Below are 14,293 nucleotides of genomic sequence, written 5' to 3' on the forward strand. Positions count from 1 at the left end.
TGCACTGTGTGCAAAGTCTTAATGCAGCCCCATTTCCCTGAAGATTAATTCAAGTTTTCTTCCAGAAATTGTCTGTATTCATTACATCTTTCTAAAAACAAAATACCCTAGCTCATTTCAAATAATTCCTTTAAATATTCTCCCCAAAGTATATTCTTTTAGCTGCAGTTTTCATAGAAGCTGCCATATAAACATGAAGTTAATAATAAGCAATTYACAGGTTGCTAACTCTTTTTATTTACCTTGTTTTATAAAACATAAGCTCCAGCAAGGCTTAAGATAATAATCATTCACCAGAAACAYAATTTAACACCATTTACACTGCTTTGGATTCAAAACACTTGATACTCCTTCTCCTCAACTTAATGTGAAGTTATTTTCCTTTCTGCTCACAGACCTTCTCTCTGGAACTCAGTCAAAAATAAGATTGAACAGAAATGCTTAAAAAGTCACAACTCAAACAACACCGGAGAAAAATAATAAGGATCACTTGGGGGGTCTTTTTTATTTTCCTATTATTGGAATGGAAGCTTAAACTTTGGAGTTTTGAGATAAAACTTTGTTTCATAAAAGAAGGCTAAAGAACCTTATATATATGTTTCAGGAGTCCCGGAGCTGGACAATTTTAGAATTTCAATCTCACCTTTCTCAGAAAACTTGGGGAAAGACAGTGAGATTGATGATCTAATCGCATGTACTGACAATTCTAAATTCAATAAAAGGACACCTCCATCAGGCAAAGACTTCCCCTCTTCACCTCCCAGTTTGTGAGGTTAGAAACTGAGGACATGACTCAAAGAGCCCTGATAAAAATTCCCAGTAAGAGGATTTTTCCATTGTTCTCATTAACATTAGAAAAAAATTAGCTTGACAAAATACAGATTAGAAAGCCAATCAGAAGCCCTGCAGTGAAGTCTCTGTGCAGTCTCTATGCAGAAAAGAGATCAGAAAACATAAGTACCAAGTGACACCATGTAATCTCTCCAGGCTAATAAAGAGCAGAAGGGCTAAGAGTTTAGTAAAAGGAAGAAAGAATAGGAAATTTAAAGTAAATCTGGAAAGATGAGAAAGAGAGGCAAAACAGGGAAGATGGAGTGGAAAAGAGGGAAGACAGAAGTGGAAGAAGATTCTCTAGAGGGAAATAACACAGTAGAGAACTGAAAACTGTTGTAAGTCAGAGCATAGGGTAAAGAARTACCGACAGGAGGAACAGCTGGAGAAAATCCATGCTGACAGCAACAGATCTCCCTGTCAATCACAATGGAGAAGTGCTACCCTGTGAAAAGCCAATTTATGCATCAAGAAGTGTCAGAAGTGTCAGATGGGATCAAATTACCCAAAAGAGGTTGAAAATAAAGGTAAAGGGATGAGAAGGCTTGACTCTCTGTCATCTTCTAGTATGCTCTGTACTGCCAAGGAAGAAATCTAAATCTATTTCTTTGCCAGTTTTCACTTTCCTAAAACAAAAGGGGAGATATGCAAACGAGGGAAGGGATCACTGAGGRTCTGAAAACACAAGCAGAAGAACTACATCTGGGCAATTATAAGTAGTAGTATAAAGCCATCAACACACTGGGAAYTTTTATTTTTCCCAGAGTGCATCCATGTTGAAACACATTACAGAGAAGTAGATTCCAGGGCCTAACTCTGCCCTGGAAACATAAAAYGTATGGAAAGTTTAACACATTCCCTGTGGTACTGATGCACCTGTTACATTATAAACTAAATTATGAAGTTGTTTAATTACTATCACTTTAAATTGATTTACAATATTCTTGTATATGACATCTAAAAATTGGTGGTTATTGCGATGATTGTGACCCAAAAAGATACTCAACTCCTGGTTTTGGACAGCAGGAGTTACTGACCTTTTCTGAAGGAAAAATTAAAAGCTTATTTCAATGTGACTATTTCAAGTCCTTCAAGGTATGATATGCTCCCCAGCTTTTATTTCASGATTCTATGTGAAGCCATACAGCACCCTGCAGATGTGCCCAGCTTACTTTGAGATAACCAGACTGGGTACCAGGCGGGTACAGGAAGGGTTGGATGGTGCTAATTGGCCTCGCCAAGAGGCAGAGGACTTGTTCCAAGACAAGACATTGTGCTAACACAGCCACAACACTTCCACCACTCACCTCAACTCATTCAAAACTAGCTAAGCTTGTCTATCTCTTTATGACACCACACTTAAAGCAAGCAAAGAATTAGATCTTTTTTTCCCTTCAGGCAGATTATGAAGCTTTCCAAAAGAGGCAGCAAGAAATGTTTACATTCGAACTTGCTGTTTTATTCCTTCATATACAATTCAGGGAGATTTCCATTTGGAAATCCCAATTTGAAAGCTTATTTTTCAAGCAGTTATTGCAAGAGAATGATAACTTCCTCTTTTAAACCAATGGAGCTATATAGMTGAAGTACTTCTATAAGTTAGATATAATAATATGCATTGTAGTTATACATGTTTTTCTAGCTTCACTTCAAATATATTGAATATAATTGGTTTAACCTACTCTGTTTTAGGGCCCTCACATCTACAAATTCCCATCTACATTCCATGCTGTTCTTGTTTTAACAGGCATTATAATATATCCCATCATCTTACTTGCTTTTTGTCCTAAATTTATATAAACAGAAACAGACAAAAAAAGCTCCAAGCCACTAAACAGTTAAAAATATTTTTGCTATTGGAATTAAAAACATTTGTTGTAAAACATACAGTTTATCTGCCTCAGAAGCTAAAAAATCCAGACTTTTCACATCACAGTTTAACATTAGCATTGTTCCTCCTCTACTCAATACCATAATGAGCACAAGTTTTGTCACATGCAGTCCTGCCATTTAAAACAGTTTCTAGCTTACTAAAACTAGGAGTCAACATTTCTCAGAAGTTTCAAAATCTGTGATACCAAATGTTCAAACTTCTCAAGTTTTCTGGATTGTATGTTTGTTTGGGTTTATTTTTTCCCTCTGCTTTAGTAAGCTTAGATCATAACTCTCTAACTTTGATTCTGAACCCCCTTTTTTTTGCTTTCTAAGACAATTCTTGATTATTACAAATAAAATTCCTAGTAAAATGATATTCCTCCTTATCTACAGTAGAAAGAAAATATGTTTTCTATCTCACCTCCAGTGGGACTGTTACAAACTATAAATCTGTGCTGAAAAGCAAAAGCAGGCAAAAATACCAAAAGATATCTGGGATCTAAACACTGATCAAACTTACTTTCACACCAGGTGTAAAACTATAGCTTTAAAATTCACAACTTGTTCTAAGAATGATATAAAATATTTAAAGTGCACTTATACTACCATCAAATCAAAAAAGAGCACGAAGCACTTTATTGGGCAACATCACCCCACTAATATGTTTTCCTCTGATTTTATAGACATATTTTGAATCACTCAATAGATGGAGAAACAGTGACAGAAAATGTTGTCATTCTGCCAAAAGCACGTACAGAACAAGACAAGTGAGAGCAATTAAATTTCTGATCAAGATAATAATTTAACTGCAGGTCTGGAGATTATAATCAGCTGGAACATCTGAGCATTATAGAATGGAACTATGTTCCATAAAGCATCATACACAGCTTGTCACCTGAAGGCACCTAATCTGAAGATGTGTAGTGGCTTCCTACTGCTCCACTGGAGATGGAATATCTTCTAATGACAGAGACTAGGAAAAATAGAAGGTTTAGAGACCATGTAAAGAACTACTTGTGTATTCATTCAGGACTGTATGGGGACAACTCCAGAATGCAGGACTCCTTCATTCTTACTAGCTTCCTTTGCCAGGGGAATGCTTTTAGAATCAAGACACTTGATTTAATAAAAGGAAAAAGTAATTTGATGCTCCAAGTAATTTCTTCTCCAGGGCACATAGAGAGTAGACTAGACCTTACCCTTGTCACAAGATACTGCATTTATATTTCAGTATGATGCACTCAAGGTAAGGTGTGTCTTATTCAGTCTCAATAACATATCATGCCCCTAACAACTTAAAGGTTCAGCACAATATTTTAAAACACCCACAAAAAGCCAGTCTTTGAGAATTACAAAACACCTCTTTGCTTCCATTCCAGTATGACACAGGYCTTTCTGCTTAAGAAAAACAGCTAAGTGCTTATTTCTTCAGCTGAGAGAGGGAAAGCACGGCTACTGGCTAATGCATTAARTTTAACTGTTTCAACACAGCCATTCTGAGGCAAAATAATTTGGGGTGACATTCATTTCGTTTCATTTTAGCAGTCTAAAAGCCAGCTGTGTGTAATCTAAACTGGTCATTTAGTTCCCCCTAAAGTCAGGGAAGAAAAACAGGTCCCTCCAGCAAACTAGAGGAAAGATTCATCCTCCCCACATCCTAAAACAGTTGAACAGATCGTCCTCCACTGACAAGGAAAGAAATACATAACCAGTTTGAGCCTTGAAATTGCTAGAGGCAGGCAAGAGGAATCCAACCATCACAAGCAGATTTTTGAAGATACTTACACCTCACGTGCTCGTAGAAATCTTACTAAGCCTTTGCTRCTTGATCTGAGAGGCACCAAAAAGGATTAAGTATCAAATTTATTTTCAGAGTTTACATGTGCTTGCTGTGTGCACTGACTGACCACCTGCAAAATGAGGCCCATTGCATCACCACTTCTCAAAGGCAGGTTTGAGAAGATAACACCACTGGACACTGGCGGTATATTTAGATGTGAAGGCACGCAGGCTGTATAAAACGGCAAGAGGGATGGTTAGAACAGCACTCACAGAGCACCAGGTATTTTAGGGTTTGGTCACACCACCACAAACACCACACAGCTCAGCTATCAAGTGATACCCTCATACTGGCCACAGCCCATTRCAGCAGCAAAATTAAATACACTAGGTGAAACCACTTTTCTAAGTGGGTGGACTTTATGCTTACAAGTAGCCAGTTAATGCAGTTCAGCTGTGCTAGGTGGATCAGCTGCCTGCCCACCTGTYGAACTGCATAACCAAGCTGCTTGGGCTCATTGGCCTATGCAGCTCGTTTCACATCAACTGAAAGGACAGCCTGCTTGTGTACAACAATGCTGCTCCTGCACCATGGAGATAGCTTGTAGTTTGAACTAGAGAGCTTGTGGGTTTCTGGCAGGAGATCTAACCAAGCATACCATTGAGAGAAAGTAGGCATCCCTTGTTTTGATCTAGTGTACTGTAGGGAGCAGCTTTTCCACTTAAACAGCGTATTTTTTGGAAGCTTGGATATTTCCACTTCATAAAAACAGCTCCGTCAAGCCTGTGTGGACAAGACTTCCACCRGATTTTGCTAGAAAGTGTGGTTTTTTTCTTCTACAACATCATACCCCATATGGACCCCAATCCAAAYTGCAGTGGAAGGCAGCATCGCACTACATTTTTCATCTTAATAGTGTATGACAAATGCACTTATCTTGCCTTCTGAGTAACAAGGCTTATTCCAAATTTTAAAAAATTACTGTCACTACAATTTACATTTAACAGTGTCTTTCTTGGCTAGCACTGGGAAAATACTGCAAGGAAAATTCATGAACATTAATTTGACTAAAAGCATACATTTGCTTTGACAGCATTCACAAGGGTCATTGTTTGCTTTCCATGAATATTCATTCCATTTTTCTTTTTCTTTGCTAAGTTGCTTGTAGGAAAGCTACACCTGGACAAACAGATAGGAAGGTTGGTAAAAGAATGCTTCACRTGACCATGAAGGCTCTCATGTCCTCTTTGCTTTCAAAAGACTCAGTCGTCACATCAACAAACAATCCCACACAGCAAAAATAATGAATATCAAATAGTTACATAAGCTTGTAGGGGAAAACAGAATAATAACCCCTTCATACAGCACTTTTTAAGCCATCTGTCTGAAAGGCTTTAAAATAAAGTTCTACTCTGCTTCAGTTAAGCACAAATTATTGGACTTAATATCAGAGAAATTAGATGTATTCCTCCTATATCTGCACCATAAAAAAGATTAGAGTACCTAATAGTCCTTTCTGACCTGAAATTCTATGATTAAAAAGAAAAGCTTCTGCACTATTCACATTTCCAGCAAATATAGCAAATAACTCATAGTACACAGATTATTTTCCCCTCAGGAAAAAACAAACAAACAAACAAACAAAAAAAACCCAGCATTCAGGCTTCTTGAGCCCCACTGTAAAAACTTTACTTTTATAAACATAATCTTCCAAAAAAAGAAAAAAGAAAAGAAAGAAAGAAAAAGACTCAAAAAGGCATTTACACAAAGCATTTGCTGAGTAATTTTGAATAATGAACAAATTAGTGGGGGAAAAACCTGTTTGTGGATAATTCATGAACAGAAAAGAGAAAAACATTGATCAAATAAATTATTCGCTGTAAATAGTTCATTCAGCTCTGGCTTCAACACACGTTACCAATTAAACTAAACAGAGCCCAATCCCACAGCAATTATTCAGGAAATACAATCTGGCTACTTGAAAGCAAGTCCAGATTGCTTAAACTCTTACTTTTTTTTTCATTTTGTCAAAATACTGTTTTTCCCTCTGAGTTATATGGCTCTTGCCTACCTACAATACCACTTAGCATTTTTCAGCTCTTTCCAAGTTAGTAAAAACTAGTGTTTTCCCAGCTACGATAGCCCTTTGTCAAAAATTTTTTCATTCTTCATTAGTATTTGTTATTGAAAAAAGTCTCAGAGGATAATAATCTTGACACTATAGGTAAATCTCTTTCCAATTTCTTGTTTAACCTTCTGGTTATTTTTTCCTAAAATAAATACTTGTACATTTAGATTCATGTATCCTGTAAATCAGGCCTGCCTTTTCTTTTCCACAGTTCAAGCACATACTTACATTAATATTGGTTTTCGTTTCGCAATTTTGAGTCCAGTAAATTCTAAATAATAGTTTCTGCTGGATTCATTTCAGGCTTAAAGACATTAATTCACAGCCTTGTGCACTTCGTCCTAAGTCCTTTTATGTATATTCTGTAGCTCAAGTGTCTTCTTCAGAAGCACAGAGTATATGTGATTTGTGCTATACTTGTGTCAAGAAACATGAGCCATTTCACTTGTYACTCTTCCACTGTTAAGTGAGATGGCAACAGAAGCAATCTAGACTTGTGGGTATTCACCCCACAGAAGTGAGGCCAAAGTGTCACAGCATGGCTGCACAAATTCTTAGTCCTGCATTAGGCCCTCAAWCAGGTTTTACCCTAATTCAAGCTTCAAAGACCTCTGCAAGGAAGGCCTTCTACACGTCTATGGATCCCAGTTGATCTTCATAGGGCTCCCTAGAGATGTACAAGATTTCCTCAGGCAAAATGGCCGACTTCATTCTGTAACCTATTATTAGAATAAATGAATTAATCTACCAAAAAGTTTTCCAGATGCCTAAAGGATATCTGCTCAGTTATAGTCTGTCGCTTCAGTTCCTTAAGGAAGCATCTATACTATGCTGGTAGCTCATGGATCACGCTCAGCTCCTTGACTGTTCATACAACCTCTGCATAAGTTCTCAACTGGCTAAGGTCTAGAACAAGCTCTTACTCTATAGCACWGGGCAAAAACTTTGTTTATACCATCACCCTGCCAGCATGAACAGAATTAATTCAAGATACTTCATTTTAAGACCTCACCAACARCCACCAATGGCAAATCCAGTTGTTGTTTATCTAGCCTATGAGAGTAAATGAAACAGTAAGTTTCTGCTGTCTTCAGTAAAAGACCTACATCTCTTAGCCAAAACTACAAAGGCTGTCACAGCCTCAGCAGTACTAAAAAGTAAGATCTCGCCTTTCTTAATTTTTTGCTGCATCAAAAGTGTAACTTATATGGACACATATCATTGATTTCAGGATATGATTTTATGAGACATTTGGAAAGTTTGCAAATATATCTCCTTGCTCTGTCATTTTAGAAGAATTAATGGAAGGTTTTGTAGCTGAATAACATTTGTCATGCATTCTCATAAATGTTTTACATATGCTTTTACTTCTCATATTCTGCCAACTGGGCTTCACAATCATGCTATATACTTCCTAATTCACCTTCCTTCCCTTCATCTGTATTTTTAGTCTGTCTTTCCTTCTTTCCATTACATGTGAAAAGCCTTCTTTCTGAGGTAGCAATCATCTTGTGATATAATTACTTGTATCGCGGATGAAGACTTTCTAGGAGAGTTATGTTTGTGCATGGGATAGGYAGAAACATTTGTTTGGAACAGCAAAGAACACTAACTGAATACATACATTTTACAAGTACTTTCCAAGTTCCTTCCAGTGCAAACAATCGATGCTGTGCTTGGATAAATGCTAGCATTATAGGCACTCAGATTGAATTTTGGGTAACTGTTCTGCATAATTCTGTATTGTTTCCTAAACTTCAAGAGCATTTTATTCATTGTAGTTACATTTGAAAATAAACCCTTAAAAGATTTCTTCCTCTGACTACATTTTAGTAAAAGCTTACACATATACAAACATGTGAGAAATACTTAATAAAACTTGGAAAATAGTTTTCTTTTACTCTTCTCACTAACAGGAAAATCTATGTTCTGCACAGGGAATTGAAGATGATTACCTTAGTGCTGTGAGTATTTTTCCCTTATGTGACAAGTTGTTGCATTTGAAGGCATGTTTCAAAGTCACAGAAAGAGACTACATTCCCAATATGCTGGTGAATAAGCAGATGACTAGAACWCAAGCTATCTGAGAAGACACACTTGCTCTGTCGACGCAGTGGCCACACCTAGCCAACAGTGGAATAGATCTCAGCTAGACAAATGCGAAAACCTAGCCAGARTAAGTTTCCCRGTGAAGATTTAAGGGCTAAACCCTRTAACATCTTAGTCACGGCCCATGAAATTTCTTTAACATACACATAACTTACAAGCTGATGTAATGACTCCCACACGTAAGCCTGTGGTAACAGCATTTCCTGAACTGAATCCCAAGAGAGGATAAAGAGGGAAGGATGTAAGGGAGGAGCTGGGCAGCACACAGAGGAGCTATTCATACAAAACTCTTCCAGAGTTTAAGGGGTAGTAAGACAGAAGTCATGAAGGAGGATGTAGGGAGAAAAATGCTCAAGGTCATACTTCCTCTGCACAGAAAGTTAGGTGTTGATCTTGCCATACAAAATTAAACCTGATAGAGTCAGTGACACTGAATAGCTAGTTATACAGGTGAAAATAAAGATGCTTGTGCTTAATGGAGTGGAGAGAGTAAAGGCAATAGAGGAATGAAGAAAGAAGAAATGGTCATGYAGATGAGTCAGGCAGAAGCACATCAGACAAACTTGAGAGGATAAGGTGAAGAGACAGCRGGAAGAGATCACTGAAATCAATTTGCTCATGGATAAGGACATGGACAAGCACTTTGATACTACAGGCAGAAAGGTCAGATCAGTGGATCTCAAAGCACGTTGCCAACTCATTAATTAAGCCTGCTCCATACCCCTGGGAGCTAGCTACTGTATAACTTGGTATTCATCACAGGAATCACTAAAGCGAGACACAGAGAGGTTCCATGACTTTGTTCAAGGTCACAGAGTTTGAAACAGAACCCAGGCAATCTACATCCTCTGATAGCTGCTCCCAGCAACAGCCTGTCCTGTACTTTTGGGACACAGAAATTCACTTYGGAAGTCAAAGTGCAATCATGATCATCCTAGCAATAATAAATAAATAAAGGTATTAAAAACATAATTTGAATGTTCAAATCCAACAAATGMAACACAAAATGTTATTTTTAAGCAGTTTTTCAGGAAAAAAAGACTTTCCAYATTTCACCAGATTGGAAGCAGAAATAGAAGATAAATGGCCACTGGCATCATTTACAAGTGAGATAAATGTTAACATAACTTAATTAAGAGTCAGATCCCGTAAGATGCTCAGCACACTAACAGCCATTGATCTCAGAGGATCAGGCTTTAACATTACAATAAAAGCCTATTATTCGTCCTATGTGAACCCACAAAGGAATTAATAGAATCAATGTCCTTTTTGTAACAACAAGTTTTTATCATTTCCCAATGTATGGTTTGAGACAAACCTTTGTATTACAAGGATAAGATATTAACTTATTACGTAGCAGCTTTACAACTTGGACTTCATAGATCAACAGACCCTTTCAAAGTCATAAGCAAAGTCATAATCAAATACTCATATCCAATTAGACTTCAGGAATGAAGCCTATTTCTTCRGATGCAATGTACTCCAAGGACTAACCTGGACTACAGGTTTGCATTTATTCCAGAAAGCAACCTAAAATGACAGATGCAACATAAAATAGGATTATATAAGATTTATAGGCATAAAAATGGTTCAACTGCAATCGTCTGTCTTCTTCAAGTCCAAGGCTAATTAATAGTTTCAGGGGCGAAGAAACATCAATCCTTATATGAAGCTTTTTCTTTACTGGAAACTAAGTTCTCTGTAATGGGCCCCTCTTCTCCTGTTAGTTACTTGTTAAAGAGTGCTGCAAGTAACACAGCATGGTGCAGGAGACCTCTGTTCTCTCTGCACCAGGGAACTGCTCGTGCTACCAAGGAGGTTGAGTTGTTTATTGGTTTTTGTTCTTTTTTTGGGGGGGGGGCAGTATTTTGGGGGTATTTTTTAAGCATCAGAATTTATGCTTCACCCAAATTCCTGTGATTTTTTTTCTAAACTCCCATCCCTAACATCACAGTAATGTGTATTCATAATGTTTTAGATAAATGATCCACACGATTTTTTTTAATTCTGCCCTTCCCCCTCCCCAGCCATATAATATAGCAGTAAGTTCCAGACTAGCTGCATAAAATATTTCTTTTGACCGCTTTAAAATGTTTAGCCTCACAGTTTCATGGTATGTCTAATTGTAAGGCTTTGGGGGGAGGGATGGTTTTTAATTTATGTTTAAACAGAACACCCAGAAATAATTTGTCTTCTTTACCATACACGTTATCTGGAAGTGCTGCAGGCTCATTTTCTCTCCTCTTCAGAATAACTGTGTTGATCAAAAGCATTACGAGAAATCACAGCATTGAATAAACTTTTGGGGAAATCTTCCAAAACCAATCTTCAGACTTAACTCCATTTCTAATCTTTCACAGGATTAAAAAGATAAATGCATTCTTAAGGTGTATGTGAAGCTGAAAGTCAACTTTGCCTTTCCATGTAGTATAAAAAAATGACCATTGGACTGGGTATATGCAGTTTCTGATGACTAGTTCAATACACTTCAGAAGTTCAGCTGAATCGGAAGACAACACTTATATTCATGTATCTCYTATAAGAGTTCAGACTAGACAGAMAAAACAGAATAGAACCTTAAACTTGGAAATGTGTAGATCTATGTGTTCTGGGCCCAACTAAACTGTCCACATCCAAGTAAACTTAACAGCATATATAATCAGGTAAGCAAGCAGTAACTTTTCAGGCACTATGTACCTGACAACATTCTGGCAATAAAATATGAAGGAATTTAGAAAAATTAAGCAAATACAGTAGTTTCCTAATAAAGACTAGTATTTCACTGGCTGGGGGTCCAGGAAGCCACAGGACTGTATCATAGCTAAAAAATCYGAAAGAAAAACATGAAAATAGACAAAATATTTCCTGTTGTATTCAGGAAGTTATCACTGTTCTGTTGTCAATAAAGCAACAGACAAAATGATTTATCAAATATTGGCAGTGCTGACACCCTTTCCTTCCTCCATATAGCCAATACATTTTTGTCACATATCCTTATTAGGTAATCTTTAAAATATTGTTTCATAGTCCCCTTTCTCAAAAGCCAATTTTTAAAAGTGCCCCTGCCTTCTCCTCCTCCTCAAAGTAGTTAAATGTTTACTTTGATCTAGGCACATTATGATGCTTCATCAATCTCAAGAAGACTCAAGCATATGTCTGAAATTTAAGCACATGTTTAAAATCCTGTGCTGAATCAGAGTTTCTTCGCAAGGCTGTATCCAACATCAGTAGACAGAATGAAGTACTCTTCCAGTGACAAGTTTGTTTTCTGCACCGAATATACTTGCCTTTTTCCTATTCAAATATTTATTACATAATGTGTAGGAGGTTGTCCACCACACTCAGTGCTGGAATACAGGCTACACCATGTACCCAACTTGCTTCTATTTTCTCAAAATCACTGTTCAAATATTCTGTTCTTCAAACAGCTCAAATAAATTAATCAACCTGTCAGATTCACTTTAACATTTCAGCCAGGACAATTTGAGCTTAATTCTTGCTGCAATGTTTTCAAGTTATCCAATACAATATGCAAAGTATTTTAAATCATTGCTAGTTTAGTTTTTGTGCCTTCCATTGTGTTACAAATAACGGCCCATTAATCACTTCAGTTGAGTTTGTATGTCTAATACTCAGATCTTTTTTTCCAATTTACTTGCAAACTATTTCAGTATTCATTAGCATGAAGTACAAAGATAGGTGACTTAAAGTCTCTGTGTCACAGGAGAAGCCAACATTTCAACTTCTGATTTTTGTCCTGAAATAGAAAGAAAAGGAAGAAGGAAGAAAATTTAACTTGTTTCCATGAACCCAAGAGTCTGAAAACCATGTCAAAATAAACTGATTTTTCTGTGTRAGCATAGGAACCAGATTCCCCTCACATTCCTCCTGTTGACCATATTCTTTGGCTACTGAACATCTCCCAGAACATGCCAAGAAACACACAGGTAAGAAGCACTGCCTGGGGACAAAGAAGGAGGAAGGAGGCATGTTTCTTTCTGGTCCCTGCTTAAGAAAGAGAATAAGGACCAAAACCACTACTCCAGGTCATGGTATGTGCTAATTGTGGACTCAAAGAAAACTGATAGCCCAGGAACCAAGCCACAAAAATATCTGCGGAGCACAACTTCTCATTGTGAATTTGGCCCACCTTTATTTTTTATTTACCAGTTTACGATGTGCTTGCTGTTGTATCTGGATGCACTACATTTATATTCAGTCTAACCTTGCTCTTACTCTCTCACCTTTCATTTCCAATTACATGCCAAATAAAGCCTGCATTGCATGAGAACACTGAAAGTGGCAGCTGAAAGGCTGCTTTTTTTTTCCTAAGGGCATAAGGGTGAAGAAACAAACCTTGCTGGATGTTTCCAAGAGAAGAAATTGATCTTCACTAATGCAGTAGTTATAGCCAGGTCAGATAAGGCTACCAAGTCTCCAAAGGGGCAGGTGCTGGATTGCAGGGATTCCACACTGAGACAGTGCAACATGAGTGTTGCATTCACGCTTCAGTAATTCCCAGTTTGATGCATATGCTGCTCAAGGCTGCCTGAGTGCTTTGTAGGGATAATGATATACTTGCCTTTATCCCCTTCCAGAAGCATACTGCAAACACCCCATTCCAGCAGCTTTGCAGTGTCCAATTTGGCTATGTTGCTCAAAACGAGTAATCCACAGGACCACTTCCAAGAGCTGTTTCAGAGATGCTGGCATGAGCCTGCAGCMAGCGGTCAGCACAGAAACGTGGCAGTCTTGGTATGGACTAGCTGGGCTGCAGCCAGTGCACATGAAAGCGCCAGTGTGGGTGTCTGACACAGAGCTGGGCAGTGTCACTACCATTTACAGCCTCAGTTTGGCTGCTGCTTATAGGTCGCTAGGACCTGTGAATACAAGAGGAGACACCAGTGAAATTAACTCCAACAACCACATTGGCACTGCATCTAAGGGGAATCTATTTAGCCAAGCTTTATTAAGCAGGCTGGGGTGTTAAATGCAGTGTAGCTGGCCTCAGTGAGGCCTACTCAACTATCTAGTGGTCAAAGCCCTCACCACTGCATCTCCTATCCTATTCCGACCCAGTTTAAAAACAGCTCAGTTATATTTGCATGAGGTTTAACCAAACCTGTGCACTGCAGTGTGGACATATCCTTCAGCATCTGCTCACCACTCTACAAATGGTGCTCCACCTGGGGCCTACTCAGCCATTTAAGTTTACACTGTCTATCTCAGTTCCTGTTGCTCTGTTCTGAAGGTTGGTCTCCAYTTGGCCTTCACCACAAGACACACTAGTGCCCAGACGCCTGAGCAGAATGACAGCTTCTCATTATAGACTAGAAATGTTGATCTTATGGGGGCAAAATCAAATTTTATGACATAATATTTTGCTTGTAGTTTGCTTAGCACACACAGAGCATTATCTGTTTATACAGTATATTTCATTACATTCACACATACTCTACTCTGGAGTTATTCATACTTTGTAATGCAGATCAAACACTCCAAGAAGCTCTCTCTATCCAATTTTCCTTGCAGGAAGATAAAAGGAACTTATTATACTATGGGTGGAGTGC

The 14,293-nt window shown here is 37.9% G+C and overlaps 1 long non-coding RNA gene across 1 annotated transcript in view; it reads right to left on the reverse strand.

Moving 5' to 3' along the window:
- The window catches only part of LOC146600702 (uncharacterized), a 252,906-nt gene extending 239,738 nt beyond the window's left edge, over positions 1-13,168 (reverse strand). The window contains exon 1 of the long non-coding RNA XR_014897576.1: positions 13,080-13,168. This is a non-coding gene — a long non-coding RNA (uncharacterized LOC146600702). The remainder of the gene's footprint in view (positions 1-13,079) is intronic.
- Positions 13,169-14,293: the final 1,125 nt, after the last annotated feature.

This window comes from Rhea americana, unplaced genomic scaffold (assembly GCF_003343005.1).
Source record: "Rhea americana isolate MKP2758 unplaced genomic scaffold, rheAme1 scaffold_118, whole genome shotgun sequence".
NCBI lineage: Eukaryota > Metazoa > Chordata > Aves > Rheiformes > Rheidae > Rhea > Rhea americana.